We start from the raw sequence: 16,777 nt of genomic DNA, 5'->3' as shown, positions 1-16,777 counted from the left end.
CCTACAATTGACAAAACCCACATTGCAGATTAATTATTTAATTCAATTATGAAAAACAAAAGTAACTTAAAAACAAGATTAATTCATACTTGGTGGCATGGTGGCAGCAAGTGCTGGTGGAGGAGCTCCACTACACCCTAAACCACTCAAATGGTGGAGAAAAGAAGATAAGAGAAGAGAAGAGAAGAAAAGAGAAGAGAAGGGTAATGGTGATGGGTGGTGCGCAAGGTGGTGGGCGCAATGTGGTGGGTGGTGCGCAAGGTGGTGGTGCGCAAATAAACCACTCGAATTAATTGGTGGTGGGGGGCAGTGGTGGGCAGCAATGTAGTGGTGGTGGTGGTGCGCACTCGAATTAGGGCAGCAGTAGTGGCTGTGGTGGTGGTGATTTTTTCGCTCGTAAAAATTCTCTAAGGAGGGAAATAGAATTGCTCTTGATGGGGTATACTCTACTGTACATGCGCGCAATATAATTTCATAAAAAAAAAATACCAAGTAGGGTTGCACTTGTAAAGGGTTGCGCTTTTCCTACAAGCGCAGCCCTACTTAGTCAGAAGGGTTGCGCTTTTCTGAAAAGTGCACCCCTTCACTAGTAGGGCTGCGCTTATAGAAAAAACGCATCCCTTCCCGCGCATCCTTTCCTTTTTTCCCCCTAGTGACAGTAAATAGTTAGAGCAATGAAAAATGAAGGGGGTTACAATATAATGAAGTATAAATATGATAAGGTCGTTCTTCAGTAGGAAAAAAAAGATGGTATTATAATATGCTAAACTTATGAAGTTAACAGCAAAACACATGCATGGTTACTTGTAATCTGCATGTCGGGAATTTCTACCTTGTAGTATTAGAGATCCAACTTGCCGGCCAGTTGAGTAACACAAGTTATTTTATTTGCACATAAAAAAAAAATCAATATCAGTAATTTTCCTCCACTCATGCACGATTGCACGTCTCTCACTCTGCTCTAAATACTGTATTCTTTTCCATCTCACTTTGGTTTTTTTATTTCAACATAAATTAGGTCTATTGATACATTGTTGATAGTACTCTATTATTAGAATATGTTTTATAGGTCTTTATTGCACAACTTTAGTTTTGATCCTTTATATTTTCAACATTATAGTTAAAAAAATAGATATTGAAATTTAAAATAAATCTATCAAAATCTACATACATATTACAATTTTAATATCTATGTGAGTAATAAATTTTAAATTCAGAAAACAAAACATATGTGTATATTTTAGTACAAACGCTAGTGATAATTATTTATAATCCTAATTTATAAAAAGTGGGCGACTAAAATTTATAACTTTGATCCTTTTAAGTGCTTCACCCACCCTGTCCCAATACAATTAACTCAATTCTCTAAGCATATTAAACAAAATAGTACTCAATTCTTTATGATACTAGAATTTTTTGCACGCGATGCGTGCTTGAATTTTTTTTGAAACAGAAACTCGATTTTTTTCGGCATAAGAGTCAAATTTGAACATTTTAGAAAAAAATATATATATATATCATTGAAAATTTCAAAAAATGTCATTGCGAACAAAATAATATTCTGGAAATGCGCGAATATTGTTAATCTAATCATGACCTATTAAGTTATTAGCGTTTTAAATATATTTTAGTTTTTTCCCGGAGCTTCTCTTCTAAGTTATAAAAAATTTATTAGATCGTAGTATTGTGTAGTTATAATCCCATAATCGAATCCGCGCAACCTGTATGATATATGGCACGAAAATTTTTTATTTCTTGACTGTGGCTGTGAGAATTGGATATGGTAACATTTTTTTGAGGGAAAAAAGGAGGAATAGAGTTTGCCAAATATAGACAGCTCTTAAATTTAGCAAAGTCAAAAATACAAACACTATTTTTTTTTTAGAAAGAGAAGGGGGGCAAAATTGGCATTTCAAAAGAGGACACCATTGCTCCCCCCTTCCCTTATATAATAGAGATTACACGATGTTCCTTTGATTTGAAAACGTAATTCTTTAGAAAATTGACCCCAAAGGCCACAAGAGAATAAATGGTTACGATTTACCCAACATGGATTACATATTGATTAAAATTTATTATAACAATTATTTTTTTATATTTTCATAGAAGGATTCTTCTCATGGAAACCCAACCACAAGAAGAAAATAATGATCTATGTAAGGACGAGAAAGTTAGAGAAAAGTCAATACCGAAAAACCGTTTGTAATTAATCTGAAACCCCAAATAAGGTGAATATTGTAATTAATATTCGTGGAACTGCAGAAATATTATTACCACAAAATTATATTTTTAAAGAAGTGACCAATGGGTTTTAATTGATTGTGGGAAGAAATTGGAATAGTAAAATTTTCGATTTTGTTGTGCCTAAGTAAGTAAGTAGATTTCCTACTTTATTATCAATTAAGCAACCTCACATTATTATATTCTTTAACAAGCTTCACTTTCCAATCTTTTTCAACTAAAAAAAGCACTAGAATGCTAAGAGGGTGTAGAAACAAGCTTTCGTATAATACGTCAAATTGTTGGAGCCTTTTAAGTTAAGTTATACCAAATGAAATTCAAGTTGGTATCAAATAAGTGGTACCAAGTTTAAATTTGTTACTCCAAATAGAAATTCTCGATAAAAATTTGACTCTAGTTGGTATCCATCCGACCTTTGAATATACCAAATCAGACTCTTGTTAAAGTCTTTCAAAGACTCATAAGTTAGACACATAGTTAAAAACAAAGGTAAAGCAAACATGCATGCCACAAAAACATAAATAATTTTAATACCAAATACCCTGCCAAATTCATTTATTTACCATATACCCTCTGAGCTTAGTTTTGAAAAATGTACTAATATGTTGGTCATTAAGGAAAATTCTGTTAGTTATCCTTTAAACCTCATAATAACCCCTAACTAATCCTAATTAACATTTTTTTCAATTCTTTTTTATTTTTAAATGTTTTCTACTCTCCGATCCCTTTATTTCCTTCTCTTCCCTTGCATTTCCTCCTTGGAAGTGTTGCATTTCCTCCTTGGAAGCCTTGTTCGCCACCAACACTACCCAAGTCTTGATCACCACTGCTCCCATCTACGTGAACCTTCACCTTACACCAACATCACCCATCAGTAGCGGACGCAGGAATTTGAATCTTGGGATATAGAGTTCCGGACATACAACAAACACAAAAATAGTAGAAAAAAGTTCATAAAAATTATTCAATACATAAGTCTTACAACCAAAATATCCATAGTCATACAAAAAATTTTGTTAAAAAATATAGAAAATTTAACTTCAAACTAAAATTATAATTGCATCATATGAGCCTTCATATTTTGAAATCAATTTACTTAAATTGGGTGTATCATTTGTCATTTCCTAATTGAATTTATAAAATTAATTTTGAATTTCAATAAGCAAGCACTAACTAATTAATCAACAATGTCCAAATTCAACAACTTACATGTAAATATTCAATTAATTTAATAATCTAATATATATATAAACTTAGAAAAGATGCAAAAAGTGAAATTAAAACACAAGAATGTAAACTTAACAACTTCCAAGGTTAGAATCTTAGGCAGCGAACGGCGAAGACGCGAAGTCGAATCTTAGGCAGCGGTCGTCGGCACCCCTCACTGGTTTCGTCGGAAGTCTTCACGACTTCACAGTTACAAGGTTCGAATCTTAGGCAGCAAACGACGAAGATGTCAAGTCGAATCTTAGGCAACGAATGGTGGTCGGCGGCTAGACGCCCCTCACTGGTTTCGTCGGAAGTTTTCACGACTTCGCTCGTGTTCGGTGGTCTGATTTTCGACCGTTCGGTTCATCAGTTATGAGAGAGAGAGAGGAGAGAGAGCAGAGAGGAGAGAGAAAGAGAGAGAGAAAGGAGTCAGAGAGAAAAATAAAACGCGTGCCTGTGCGAAATTCCAGTTTTTTTTTCTTTTTTCTTAACTGGTTTTTTTTTTTAATTTGGAGATACAGTTGTACCCCCATGTCCCCCTCTAGGCCCGCCACTGCCTATGAAACATAATCTCAACGTCGTAAGACAAGGTAAACCTCATAAGTAATATGAAATAAACTTCCATCATCTCATCTATTAACAATTAGAACAAATAGTGACACTGCCTTGTCGAAAAAAACTCATAATATAGACTTTGGGTCTTGTATGTAGAATTGTAAATGAGTTGAGCCAAATCGAGTACTACTTTATTCATTTCAAGCTCATTTAATGCAGTCAAGTTTGGTAGTGAGCTCAAACGTTTAGGAATTATCATGTTCAGGCTTCGCTAGTGTGCAATTAGGTTTAATTGAGTTTATAACCAAGTTTCTGATGATAAACAAATTTTTGTTCTTTATAGCTCATTTAGGTATATAAGCTACAAACTAAGCGTACATATCAAATCCAAATAAATAACTTTAACACAAAAATCATATATAGTCGGTGATTTACTAATTAATGTCGAAACTATCCATCATCATAAATTAAAAAAGATCCATCATGTTAGACAATGATTTAAGTATTGTATTCATGTCTATTCTTATTTATAGTCAAGCTTCTAGATTTGTTCATACTCGATTCACTTTATACATAAACAAACAAAATCGAACTTCAATCAAGCTCGAGGTTGAGGTTTTCACCGAGAGTCAAGCTCATTCAAACCCCTAATTGTATGCTTTATATGATTGCAAGTCGACATGGAGTCAATTCATCTAGTTAACCAATAGGACTTGCAAAATCCTAGGGATTTTTAGTGCATTCAGGAGACTGACTCTAAAAGCTCATCACACCTCTACAGTACCTAAAAGCATTGACAATCTTTCAACAAGGGAATTACGAATCTCTACACACAGAAAAGTTGTATGATGAAGACATGATAATGCACAAAATGTAATAGCAACAATCAAATTCATCCTTCATAGCAGATCCAATATTCTGCTTTCTTTTGAGCTTATCTTTTAAGAACCAATCACAAATTCTTTCACCATTGAGCTCTTCAATTGTGCGTCCTTCGTACTCGGCTATCACTCTCAAAATATTTAAAGATGATATTTGTTAGATAATATCCATGGTTATAAGTTTTGCTAATGATGAGAGAGAAACCCCTCTTAGAGAGTTTAACCCCTCAAACCAAATGGGCACCAACCTCCAAAGCCGCCCTCTTGGCCCAAAAAAAAAACCCCGCCGCCATAGTTGCATCCCGCTGGGAGTTCGTCTGAACACAGATGTGGTGCATCAAATGAAAATACGTTCATTTGCAGCAGTGTCGTTAAAGCCAAAAGCCATCACTTTCGGTCATTTAAATCCAGGTGGTCATGGAAAGGAAATTGAAGGAAGACCTCCATTCATTAAAGCTGACCAGGTGTATGTCCCAATTTCTAAAGAAGATTACGATGATCTGAAACCATGGCATGCAGCAATAACTTGTAAGGTAGTGGATAAATCCTACTCTAGAGAGTTCTTGAAGTCTCACTCTAGAAGAATTTGGAAACTTCCCAACTTTGTGGAGCTTATTGCTATTGGTAAGAGATTTTATGTGATTGATTGCAAAGACACAAAGAAGTGTGTATCTATTGTAGCGGAGGGTCCACGACTGATTCAAGGATCTCACATATGGACGCAAAGGTGGGAACTGGGTTTAAGACCCTCCCAAGCAAAATGTCACAGGTATCGTGTGTGCTAACTTGTCGTAACTCCTCAGGAGTTTTGTAAACAAGACATTCTTGTGAAACCAGGGAAAACGATGGGGGAAGTTATCAGGATTGATGCTAAATCCCTTGAGGGATAAAACAAGAGTTTTGCACAATTGTGCCTTCTTGATTAGAACAACGAGCCCCCACCTTCAGGAGCTTGGCTGGAGTATAGATTTCAATCCCTGGAATTTCTTATGGGGCTGTGTTATTGCCCAACTAGTCATGCTTTTGGTCATGCGACCAATTCTTGCCAGAGCAAGAAGGAAAACGAGGAACACAAAAGTAATAGTACTAGGGAGGTGGACAAGTCACAGTTCAGGGAAAAATATTGTCAACAAGTGGAAGTATGGAAACACGTAGAAAGAAAGAGAAAAGATAAAGGTCGGGATGGGAAAAACATTTGAGAAAAGTCAAAGCCTCAAAGAGGGAGATCTACAACGAGGTGGCCCCCAAAAAATCAGTAGAAAAGGGAAAGAAGGTAAAGGAAGGCGGTGTGTGTCAGTCAGAAACCACACACATGTCTCATCCTAGGATGCAAATGTCCTCCCAAGAAAGAAATGATGGGAATACATTTGCCATCCTTGGAAATCTAACAAAAGTTCTTGAGGATTGTACCAAAAACCCTCAAACTTCTCCCTACCCAAAACGTGGCTCCTTCCCAACCAAGTTAAATCAAGGTAGCCCAACACCCAAACCTATCATTGCTTCCTAAATTTCCTTGGAGGAGAGAGAAACCCATGTTTTAGCTACTAAGATCCAACTCCCTCCCGTTAAAATAAACCAAACAAAAAACTCTCAGCTCCCAACAAAAGAAAAAAGGCCGAGTGAAAATGAACCATATCCTAGAAGAAGTCGAATAATGCTTTCACCTGAATCCCCACCCCGAGTCCACAAAAAAAACCCAAAGCCCTAATTCTCTTCATAAGGCTAGCTCTCTTGCTCAAACCAAAAGCATCTCTACTCTTTGTGGAGTACATCCTTGCGGAGAAGCATAGAGAGATCATAAAGATATCTCTATGCGAAGTGCAGCAATTTCTATTGGACCCAAAGTATGTGGACCCCCGGTTCAAAGAACTAATAATGTACATCTCTGGGGTCGGGTTATTTCCCGTTCATCTTCCCCAAATTCAAAACATCTTCCACTCCACCGATAGCTCAAACATTCCTCACATGGCTGTTAAAGAGAGAGGAGTATCAAGACAGCAAAGAAAGGGAATTGCTCCACAACTTCGATGCATGGTTGGACCGACGCAACCTTCTACCTCACCATCGGCAAAAAACGAAACTAAGGGTGAGAAGTGACTCGAATGCTCTACTCCTTACGGATATACTATTAATGTTAAAACAAATGAACATAATGGTAAGTTGGGGAGAAGTTGTAGGAAGAAATGGCCTCTGCGAAGTCGAAGTAACTCTCAAACCCATGAGAGACATATAGATTTACCCTAAATCGGGGAAAGCGTTGTTGACATGGAGGGGGGAAAAGAGTGTCGAGTTTTGGGCACTAAAAGCAAAGCCTCAAATACCCTTTGACATGTCAATTCTTATGTGGAAATATGTTAGAGGGTTGGGTCACCCATCCTTTACACCAAAAATGCGACACTTGTTACAAAACCATGACTCGGATATTCTTATTCTTGCCGAGACCCAACTGTCTCGGCAAAACATCGGCTGCCTTATTTAGGATTTGGACGGGCGGGATTCTTTTCCTGTGGAAGACTCACAAAATCAACATCCACATTCTTGGAGAGAATCACCAAGTAATATATGCGTTGGTGGAGGTATGTAATACTAAAATATCCTTAGTACTTACTTCAATCTATACAAGCCCAAATCATGAAATTAGAATGAACTTATGGAATGATTTGTGCAAATTTGCAGAAAATTTGAACACTCCTTTGCTAGTGATAGGTAGTTACTTGAAGTAACATGCCAAGCCGAAAATTTGGGGAAGGATTGTTAATTTTAGAAAAGTTAATATGTGTGTGGATACCATGAATAATTGCATGGTAAAATATTTGGAGTACTATGGATCAAAATTTACTTGGACTAATCAACGCCGCCGCAACCCAATTCTTGAAAGGCTCGATCAGGGATGGGGTGATGAGGAGTGGATCTCGACATTCCCAAACTCAAGCCTTTGGCATCTCCATCACACAACGTTGGACCACTGCCCTCTTATTCTAAAACTTGATAACCTGATTCCCAAAAATGGCCCTAAACCCCTTAGGTTCTATCGTATGTGGCTTGCACTAGTAGTATTTTTGCTTATTGCTAAATTATTGCGGTTTTACCCATACGCAGCAAGAAACCATTGCAGAATAAAAAAAAAAGATCAAAAATCAATCTATTGCTGCAGTTTTGGGTGGAAACCGCAGCGATATACCTCAACAATACCATTTCAAAATGGTTAAATTAAAGTTTGACGAAATATATTGCTGCAGTTTCTTCCAAAAACCGCAGCAATAGATTAAAATATTATTTTAAATTAATAAAAGAGAACACCCATCTAGGGTTGAAGTTTGTGGGTGGGCACGCTGCATTCATTACTTTGTTCTCTATCCTCACCCCTTCAAACCTCACACCTTCTCTCTCCTTCGTTCTCAGTTCTTCAGTCCTCCTAAATCTTCCTTCAATGGCGCTTTTCAATCTCCTCTCTCTCCTCCTCCCGAGATCTCCACTACTGCCATTGATGATTCTCCGCCTCCGCCCTAATTCCTCTTTTAATTCGTTTCTAGAACCTCCTTTTTAATGTCGATGTCGCCGGATAAATTAACAGCCATGAACGAGTCAACTCACCATCCTCAGATTCAGATCTACATTTCGGTTTTGGATCCCCATAAGCTTAGAATTCCCTGGTTTCAGGTTGTGGTTCGAATATACTTACTTCATTACATCGAACGAGTCAACGGCCATGTTGGAGTTTGAAGGGACTGAGTTTAGTGTTAAGATGAGGTTTCAAGAGGTTGTTACGTAATATTCGGGAGATCAGCGGAGTCCAAATAAGTATTCTGGCAATTCAGATCTCAAGTTCCCCATTCTTCTAAACTGGCGTGTTATGTAATATCTTATTTTTTTGGGATTTTTTATTTTCTAGAACTAATATGATGTTAGGTTTTCTGATTTCTAGTCTTTTTTTTTGAATTTTTTATTTTTTATCCTTTTCTTTTATATGAGTTGAATATTTTTTCTATGAGCAAATCTAAAAGTTATTTGTCATCACCTTGAATTTGTTGTATTTTATATTTTTTTCAAAATTTTTATCTTTCAAATTTGATAAAAAATTATTGCAGAAAATATTTTTTTACCTGTACCATGACCTATTGTTGTGGTTTTGGGCAAGAACCGCAGCAATAAGTCAGCAATAAAATTTTACCTATTGCTATGCCCTTAATTGTTGCGTGAGTAAAACCGCAGCAATAGGCCGCTTATGATTGCCGTAATAAGCAATTATACTACTAGTGTTAGAGACCCGACCTTCGAACAAATTGTGATAGACGCTTGGGTTAAAGTAGGGATGGCAATTGGGCGGGGCGGGTGCGGAGGATGGTACCCCCATACCCGCACCCGCATTAAATTCTCATCCCCATCCCCGCCCCACCACCCATTGCGGGGAAAGATTCCATCCACATCCCCGCCCCACCACCGATTGCAGGGAGAAATTCTAGACCCACCCCCGCACCCGCGTCGTACCCGCGTCATACCCACTTCATCCCCACAAAAAATCCACCAAAAAATCTGCCATAAGCCCATTATAGTTGTCTACTTCACAAAATCACAATATAATATAGTAAAAGAAAAGTTAAAATACATTAACAAAGGCAAATGTTTTATTACATTTCAAAAGTGTCTTCAAATACGTTAGTAATATATGTATATAAATAGAATTTTAATAATAAATATGCGGGACGGGGGTGGGGCGGGGCGGGCGGGGATGGGGCGGGTATAACATAAAATCCACACCCGCTCCACCACCCAATGCGGGTACAATTTTAATCCCCATCCCCGCCCCATCCCCGCCAAACCTAGACCCATCCCCGCCCCAATTGGGCGGGGATGGGGCGGGTCTCTTACTTGACCCACCCCACTGCCATCCCTAGGTTAAAGAGCAGACAAATGTTTGCACTCTTCTCAATAATGTAGAAGAATCGCTCATTGTTTGGAATAAAGACATGTTCGGCAACATTTACATTAGAAAGAGTCAAGTTTGGAAAAGACTAAAAGAAACTCAAATAACACTTCACTATGATCCGACCTCCCTCTTCCTCCAAAATCTTGAAGAAAGTCTTGAAAATGAAATGCGAGAGATTCTAGAGCAGGAAGAATGGCTTTGGCTAACGAAAATTAGGGTTAAATAGTTTTCGGCAGGAACATGTTTTTTTCATAAGAGTGTTTCCATCCGTCAAAACACTAATAGAATTCTCTCGATAAGAAATGACGTGGGGGAGAAACCTGAGGACATTAAACCTCATATAAGGAAAGCCTTTCAAAATCTTTATAGGATGGATCATGACACTAGCATGGTTTATAGGATGGATCATGAGACTAGCCTGGTTTATCAAACCATGTCAAATGGGTCAATAAGTATAGCTCACCCCTCCAATCCGGAATAAATTAAAATGAAACTATTTTACATGAAACCTCTCGAAGCTCCGAGACCGGACAACTTTCACCCAATTTCTTTCAAATAAATGGAATATAGTTCATAATGGGATTTGTAAAGAAATTGAAAAATTCCTGAGTATTTGACAAAGGGCCTAACATGCCTTATTCCTAAGTAAGTGTTCCTTGAAACAATCAAACATTTAAGGCATATAAGTTTATGCAACACAATGTATAAGGTGGTTACAAAAATTATTGTTAATAAACTGAAACCCTTAGTCCCCCACTGGATCTCCCCGAATCAAAATAGCCTTATCAAAGGTAGGGGTCCGAAAGTGAATCTTGTTGTAGCTTCTGAAATTCTCTACTCGCTTCATGCACAAGAAAAGGGAAATAAGGGTGATTTGCACTTAAAATCAACCTCGAGAAATATGACATAATGGAATGGAGCTTTGTAAGAAAATTCCTTGATATCCAAAACCTTGACGCACAATCAATTGACCTAATCATGAATTGCATTTCTTCTACTTCGTCCTCCATCTTTGTTAAAGGTCAAAAAACTCAAGACTTTGACCATTCACGAGGCTTACGCCAACATGATCCTATGTCCCCGTACTTGTTTAACATATGTCTTAAGTATCTCACAACCCTCATTAACATGTCTTAAGTATCTCACAACCCTCATTAACATGTCTTGTGCATTGAAAGAGTGGACACCCTTTTGGGTAACAAAGAAAAGAGTCCCAGCACTAGTACAGAATAGACGATTTGCGTCCCCTGATTTGCGTCGCACAGACACGGAAACGACGCACAGTTGGGATTTGCGTTGCATGTGGGAGGAGTGCGACGCAAAACATGACCCATTTGCGTCGCACCTACTTTACATGCGTTGCAAAAGCCAAATGTGCGTCGGATACCCTGACTCATGCGACGCAAATCGTCTTTACATTTAAAAAAAAAAATTGACATTAAAAATCTTTTTGGAACAGTGTGCGTCGCACATACGGAGCATGCGACGCACATTGCTCATGTGCGTCGCACCTACATAGCATGCGACGCACATCAAACATATAACCACCTACACGCACGCGACACACATTAAAAAGCCTCAAACCCTAAAATTTCTCTCTCCCTCACACTCACTCTCTCTCTCATTCTGGCGTCTCTCTCTCTCCCTTTTGCCTCCCTCAAACCCTAAAAAAGTATCAGTTTCACCACATACATGCTCTCAATCTTTCTCCATTTCCGCCTAAACCTCAAAATTCGTCAAAAAATCTATATCTAACTACCTGCGAAAAACCTCAAAAAATCTATATCTAACTTATTCGCAGCAACAATTTTCTGTGAAATTCGTCGCCGAAACAACGAAGAGCCGCCCTCTCACCCTCACCCTCACCCTTTTAACCGCCGTTTGCAGATTTGTGTTTGATTCTCCGGCGAACAACGAAGAACCGCAATGTGCTGAAATCGTGATTCCTTCGAAGAAACGAACAAACGAAGATTCATACGGGTAACAAATGAACAAACGAAAATCGTGCTGAAATATATATTCTTTACTAGTAAATGTTCAGTTTTTGTGTTTTCATTTTTTAGATCTGATTTTTTTATTTAATTTTTTTCATTTTCATATCTGGGTAATGCCCAGTCGAGTGAGAAATCCAACTGGGTCAACTCGTTTTTCACCCGTTGATGGTTCTTCCTTTTTTCTGGGGTGAATTTGCTGGTGTTGAAGTTGCTTCGAAGAAGCAGAACATCTCCATTTCTTCGAAAGCTTGAATTTTTGGAATTGGGTTTTGTTTGGAAGGTGAATATTGGGATGATTATTGCATAACAGTAATGGAAGAGACTGAGGTGGTGCACTTAGAACGAATCGTTTTTTAATTATTATCAAGTTCTTTGTCTGCTAGATCTAGTTTTTTGTTTAGGTTCATTTTTTTTAATTTCGTCTTTTGTATCTGAATATATAATTTTGATAAATATTCATCTGTCCAGATTTTTTCGTTTCTTAATTTCATTATTTCACTTGTTTAATTATTATCACCTTTTTCTTAATATTTGTTAGATCTCTTTTTTTAGTATTATCATGTTCTTTGTCTGCTAGATCTGGTTTTTTGTTTAGGTTCATTTTTTTTAATTATTGGCAATTTTTTTCCTCCAAACCAGTACTAAAGCATTCATGCTTTGGTACTGGTTTTTTTTTTTTTTCATATAATGTCATTTGCGTCACACCTAGTGCCATGTGCGACGCAGATGCCTAATTTGCGTCGCACCTTGTGCTATGTGCGACGCAAATTTCCCTTGTATTGAGGCTGTAATTTGTAGTTTGCATCGCACCCTATACAAGGTGCGATGCAAATAGGTAATATATCTGCGTCGTTCATCATACGACGCAAATCATGTCTGGGTCATCTGCGTCGAGGCCTTTGGCGTCGCACCCGTGTCCGACGCAAATGGGCGCCTCAGATTCGATGCAAATCGCTGTTTCTGTACTAGTGCAGTCTCCCATCTAATGGTTGTTGATGACCTGTTTTTGTTTGGGAGAGTGGATGAGACTACAACTTTCAGAATTTGGGATGTCCGTAGTACTTTCAGTAAGGAATCATGTCAAAATATTAAAAAAGTCGACTGACCTTTTCTCCTAATACCCCCACTGAGTTAAAAAACTTGTTTCAAGCAATTAAGGTTAACGTTTCAGAAAACATGGGAATGTGTCTAGGCCTGCCTCTCTCACATAAACATCCTAAAAAACATGAAGTCCAGTTTGTGATAGAAAAGATGAGGAGGAAACTAGCTGATTGGAAAACTTCATTCATATCCCGTGCTGGGATATTAGTTCTCATCAAGTCCACCATGAATATTATCCCTAACTACTATATGTAAGTCAATCTCTTCCCTACTACAAGCTTGACTGAGTTCGATAGAATATGCAACAACTTTTTATCTGGGTAAAATGGGGGGAAGAATAATCGGGTGCACCTAGTGTCAAAGGGGAATATTTTTCTCCCAAAAGAGCTGGGAGGTCTAAGAATTCGAAATCATAAAACATTAAACCTAGTCCTAATGGCTAATCTAGGATGGAAGACGATTCATGGACCTTCTAACCTCGCCCAAAAATGCATGCAATCAAAGTATGCTCACAAGTCTGGAATAACAAAGTTTAAGAAAGGCTCTCATATTTGGCAAAAACATAAGAAAAGGTTGGTTTATTCTCGAGGCTAGTTGTAGATGGAAATTGGAAAATGGTGTCCTTTTGGGAAAAAGATTGGCTAGGGATTGGAGCCATTCGATGTTATGTAGTAGGACCCTTGAATAAGCATGAGATGGGGGTTAGTGTGCGTAATATGTAGAATATGGGAGAATTGAATGGTGTTCATATATCCTTTGACCCCCCCCCCCCCGACATATCCTTCATCATGTGGAATATGGGAGAATTTAATGGTGTTCATATATCCTTTGACCCCCCCCCCCCCCCCGACATATCCTTCATCATCTCTATAGCATCCAATGGAACCCAAATGATAACATAGATTCTCCCTACTCTTCCTTTTGTAGAAAACGGCACCTTCTCCACTAAAAAGGCATTTGAATGGGACACTGGAAGATATCAAGATCTGATGAGGGATGTATCGTGGGTTCGGGGGTCACCACTCTCCTAAGATAAATCCCTTCCTTTGGTTGCTATGGCATGGTAGAATTTTGACTCAATAAACTCTCATACAGTAGCAAAATCGTCCCTAACCCAATCAATAATATGTGTGCATGATACGTATGAAGAGAACATTTTATATGTTCTAAGGGACTATTTGAGTGTGTTACCTATATGGGAAAGCATCTTGATCGATATTGGCCATAATTTGAATAATAAAGATGAAAGGTTGAGTGTGAATCTCCAAAACCAAAACCAAATACAAGGCCTCCAATGGAGTATCCTCTTTACATTCATATGCCACCAAATTCGGGTAAACCGGAGTAAAATCCTCTTTGAAAGAACTCGTGATTCAAACCTAGAGCAGACTGTTAAAAAAAGTTGTGTTCGCGTGCTGGGAATTCGAGTCTTCAGTCCCCCACACTAACAACAAACTCAACACACCCCTTCCTTATCACCCACAGCCGAGATACCATCTTTGTGGACCTTTGTACACAGTGATGCCTCGTTCATCTCTAACTCGATGCCTTCAGGAATTGGTGGTTGCATGCGTTTGAGAAATGGGGAGTGGGTTTCGAGTTTTTAGAAAAAATTATATGCTATTGATGTAAAACTGGTAGAGCTACTTGCAATTAGTCATGGTTTAAGCATGGCTAGAGTACAAAATCAAGGATATATTGTGGTTTGTTCGGACTGCAAAGAAGCTTTAAAGCTCGGGAAACAAGAAATAGGAAAAAAATAACATCTACTCTTATATATGTATTGAGTGCTTGTAGGGAACACAAACAGGTATACAAGGATGTCCAATTCAGATTCGTAAAGCTTGAGGAAAATCGGGTTATTGATGGCTTAGCTAAATATGGTAGAACTAGCGCATTAGACATGCATGTAATGTGGAATGTAACCCTCCCCCCTAGTTTTTTTAATGAATGGATTATTTCGGATTGTAATGGAATATTCAAGCCCTAACTTGAATCTTTAGATCTATGCATGCCTTTTTAAACAAAAAAAAAAATTCAAATTCATAACTTGGTACATGATCCCTGTGCCTACGGGAACCACAAGTGTAATGGATTTCTTGTAGCAGGAACTGCCATGAAGCTCACTTCCTGAATCCTAGAATCTAAGCCCCAGGAAGCGCAAGAACGAAATATCTTTTACCAAGAATTACCACATCCCCATCCCAGTAATTTGGACCCCTAATGGTGAACCTGCATATTAGGGTCTATCTCCAGAAATTTCTTTTACCAAGAACTCCCACATCGACATCTCCTATCAGCTCCGTTTATGAGATTTTGGACCCCTAAGGGTGAACCTACATATATAGGGCCCTAATTAGGTCCGAATTTTTTGAAGTTTTGATTTTTCGATCCGGCCGCAAATAATTTTCATTTTTCTTTTTTTTATATATGGAAAACAAACTTAGACTTGACTCCTAATCCAGGGCCACTTAGGTCGGAACAAGCCCCACCAACGTACACTCGGGAGGATTAGGTATGCACTAGTAGAATAAATGCTTATTGATGCGGTCATTAAGTGGCTTATTGCGGCGGTTTTGGCCGCACAAGAATTAACGGTGCGGTAATAAGTTATTAAACTATTGTTACGGTTTTTTACCGCATCAATATTACAACGTATTGTTGCGGTTTCTAGCGAAAATTGCAGCAATATGACTATTTTTTATCAGAAAAATACAATGTATTGCTGCAGTTTCCACTGCAAACTGCGGCAATATGCTCTATTTTTTAATAAAAAATAAACATATTGCTGCGATTTTTTCCAGAAACCACAGCAATATGTTGTAATATTGTCGCGGTTTCTGGAAAAAATCGCAGCAATATGTATATTTTTTTATTATAAATATACAACATATTGCTGCGGTTTGCCCCAGAAACCGCAGCAATATACTGAGTTTTTTAAATATTTTTTTTTTATGTACGTATGTTCCATCCAACCTCGTCATACAGGATGCAGCTTCTGCAACAAAATTATCTGCATAAATTTCGGCAGAGCTGTGTTTGTAAATTGGATAAACCCATAATTGGAGATTAACTCGTGCAATATTATATGCAACAACCAAGATCATCATCCAGAATTCATCCAACAACCAACATCTATCTAAAATTCATCCAACACCCAACATCTATCCAAAATCTACCAACATCCATCATCCTCTAAGAACCAATTTTCCTCCAACATCCACCATCCAAATTTCATGTTCAATAAGAAATAAATACAATTCAATCCAACATAGATATCATATGAATCCAACATATATATACCATGAAATCCAAGCCAATACGATAATGTTGATTTGTACAAGTTGCACTAAATTATATTCGCTGTAAAGATAGAGAAATAAAGAAAATTAACATTAACTAGCATATGGAATGTAATTATCAATAAAGTATCTTGCCCACATATTTTTCACCTCATTGATTTGATCTTCCATATAAGGATCATGGGTAAAGGTACGAGAAAGCTAAAAATAATTCACCAAAGTTAGCCCCAAATAGTTAAATATATACAATATGAAATGAAGTATAAGTGAACAAAAACTTACTTCATCGAAATCCTCCGAATCAGAACATGAAGTGAGTACGTCAAAATATTACGCATGACAAAATAACCGCACTCCGTGCCTACTTATTGTTGTGGGCACTTTATCAAAAGTTTTAAGAAAAAGTGGAAATTTATCGTATAATGAGAATAACATAGGCTTTTAATTGAATAAAATAAGTCTATTATACCTCAACACGCATCCAAAAAATCTTGTCCCAACGAACTGTGTTGTCGCTCAACTGAAACCTCCTAAAAGCACTACATAAAAAAACATCAAATGATCTAC

The sequence above is a fragment of the Beta vulgaris genome, chromosome 2 (genome assembly GCF_026745355.1).
Source record: "Beta vulgaris subsp. vulgaris cultivar EL10 chromosome 2, EL10.2, whole genome shotgun sequence".
Lineage (NCBI taxonomy): Eukaryota > Viridiplantae > Streptophyta > Magnoliopsida > Caryophyllales > Amaranthaceae > Beta > Beta vulgaris.
The sequence above is the reverse complement of the archived record's forward strand: the minus strand, read 5'-3'. Positions refer to the sequence as shown.